At 47.5% G+C, this 2,796-nt stretch overlaps 1 protein-coding gene across 2 annotated transcripts in view; it reads left to right on the top strand.

The window, feature by feature from the left end:
• Positions 1–1,704: 1,704 nt before the first annotated feature.
• Positions 1,705–2,796, top strand: part of LOC102478961 (ethylmalonyl-CoA decarboxylase) — a gene marked incomplete at its 3' end in the record, with an annotated part of 12,363 nt that continues 11,271 nt past the window's right edge. Inside the window, 1 exon segment of one of the 2 annotated variants that reach the window (XM_027770227.1) lies at positions 1,705–2,632. 2 annotated transcript variants of the gene reach the window in all.

Raw genomic sequence — 2,796 nt, 5'->3', positions numbered from 1 at the left:
TTTCAACCTCACAGCCTTCCAATTCTGGAAGGAAGTGGCCTGTGCAGATGCCTTCAATTGCTCAGAGACATTCAGTTTCTCCCATTCAACAGTTGGCATCCCTAGTTCTAGGGCCCTGCAGGTTGGCAGAGCAAAGTGCAGCTTAACTTTCTTTAATGAATGATGGCAAGTTCCTACATATATATCACTTTCTTGCTGGTGGGTAAGAGAAAAAGTATGAAGGAAAGGAAAGAAAGGAATTTGCCCCATTAACCAGCTGGGCTATGGGGGGATGGCTTTAAATTCTCAGGGCCTTCAGAATACACCAGAGAGTAACCCTGATCAGCATGCACCATCAATTGCCCCAGGAACATTCACCTTTCCTGCGATTGTTAAGATTCTCAAAATGGAAACTGAGTCACAAAACAGCCAACATTCTCAACATTTTGATAATGCTGAAGCTTTCCCAGCCAGCCTCACATCGGAGTCTTGTAGACTGTCATTCACCCTAATTGTTTTTACATGACGGTTCAATGTCAGGTAATTTTGTCTGATAGAGCTAGTTTCTAGGGACAAGAGTGTCCTAAAATAAAGAATGGAAAGTCCACCTTACTTACCATTCTGATGTGAAGAAGAGGAGTCTAGATGTTTCCCAGCCAATACATGATGCAGGGACACAGGGGCGATCAAGCCCATATTTGCAGTGAGACACAGGTTCTTGTCCCACACTCAGGAAGAATTAAGAGTTGGAGACACAAAGATAGGTATAGCAAAGCAGGGAGTTAATTAGCAAAGCAGGGAATTTATTAACAAAGTGAAGAGTTTATGAAAGGAGAGGGAAGGAAAAACAGATCTCCTGAGGAGGGAGGAGTCCCAGAAAATGGGTTGCCAAAGAAGAACTGTGGCAAGAGGTTTTAATTTGGGTCAGGAAGGGCTTTGTCCAACCTTGGGTTCTAGGTGGGGCTTGTGCATTTCCCTCCTGGTAGGGAGGAGTACAGGTTGGATAGGTCCAATTATTTTCCTAATCTTGAAGCCAGTACCAAGGTCAGGAGATTCTGTGTCTTTGGGTCAAGAAACTATTATCTTCTTCCTGGAAGGTGGTAGGGCTGGAAAAAGCCTCTGTTTTAGGTCTAGGTAATGCTGTCTAAGTCAATCATTGAGCCACCACTGCTTCCATCTCAAAACTTAGCCGTTTTATTCCATTTTGTGTCCATACTATATTTTTAGGGTCCCTCTTTCCTACCTCAGAGGGATGGGAGAGAGTTGCTTCCTCATTTTTTCTTTCTCTCTCAGGGGAGAACACACACACTCTATGGCACAGTAAAACAAAACAAAACAGGGACCAGCAGTTAGCATAATGGCTATGTCGCTGGACTCTCATGTAGTTGATCACTGTTCGAGTCCTGGAACCGGTGGCTTAAACTCACGCTGGGTGTGTGTGCGCGTGTGCCCAAGATACCGAGAGGAGATGGGATTTTGTCATGGCCATCTCCCCTGGGGCATGATTTCTTGCTTTCTGTCTCTCTGTCTTTCTGGAGAGCGCACGCGCCCTATAGCAAAAACCTCCTCTCTAAAAAAGCAAAACCTCATATTTTTTTTCCTGTAACACAGCATGGCCACAATTTAATTCAGTAGACTACAATCAATGACCAGAACAGGAATCTCTAAAGTATAATACAATTTTACAGTTTAACTTATTTTGCAAAAGAGGGCAAGCAGGCACAAAGTCAGTAAGCATCCGCCTTTATAAATTTATACCAGATCTCCTAAAATGAAAAATCAAAGGAGACTGTATCTGGCTCATGCGAGCCCTAACGGTCTAGCACCAGAAACCCTCACCTATACACACCTTAACCTCAGGATCCCCATCCTAGTGGCCCAAGGTAAACCCCTGACCCAGAGGGGACCTGGACTCCGCGGTCCAGCCAGTCCACCCTCTGACGTGGACAGTGCAACTGTCCTGCAAACTGTTCGGTTTTGCTTCTAACTTGCTCTTGAACTCTTTCCTGCAGAAATCAAAAACCCTTCACCAGAGGAAGGGTCCGAACCACTCCCTGGTGACATAAACACAACAGGAAACGACTTTCCCACCCTCGCTCGGAACCCTGGGGAGGGCAAAGACAGGAAGACCGCTACTTGGCCCCAGGAGATGGGCATCTGGAGGAGGGAGGGACTTCCGGTCTCGGCAGCCCGTAGGGAAACAGAATAGGGCGCCGGGGAAAGGAAGGGGACCTGGGCGAGGTGAGGGCGGGAGTCCAGGAGCTGAAAAGTAAACACGGCAAAAGCCGAGGTTGGGGTGTAGGGAGGTACGAAAGTGTCGGTAACACCAGAAAGAACACACGAAAAGCGGAAGTGGGGGGAAATGCAAGGGAACGGGAAAGGGTTGCGAGACAGCCAAAGAGGAAGAGAGGAAGTCACTGTCTGGAAGGCCTAGGGGTTGGCGCTTGCGTCTACGGTTTTGTCATCTAAGAGTCCTAGGATGTTGCAGTGGAATGGACTGTAGCACCTCTGCAAGCGAATCTCAGACGCAGCGGGTGTAGCCGGTTTTCTGCGAAGCCGCCGCGCGTGCCTATCGCCCCCTGCTGGGCGCGGAGAAGCAGTACTGCAGCGCCGCCGACCAACGTGGCCAGGTGAAGGAGGGCTAGGAAAAAAGATAAGTGAAACTTTCTGGAGAACTGGGCGAATAGCAGTGTTAACATTTTCAAAAGAACGAGGAGTCTTGCTCTCAATGCATTAATTTAATTTCTGAGTATTTTCAAGACCCTGTGCTAGGTCAGGGTCTTGATAATATTCCCTGGATTTCTGTAATTGTCTCTT

This window comes from Tupaia chinensis, unplaced genomic scaffold (genome assembly GCF_000334495.1).
Source record: "Tupaia chinensis unplaced genomic scaffold, TupChi_1.0 Scaffold000117_2, whole genome shotgun sequence".
Lineage (NCBI taxonomy): Eukaryota > Metazoa > Chordata > Mammalia > Scandentia > Tupaiidae > Tupaia > Tupaia belangeri.
The sequence above is the reverse complement of the archived record's forward strand: the minus strand, read 5'-3'. Positions and strand labels throughout refer to the sequence as shown.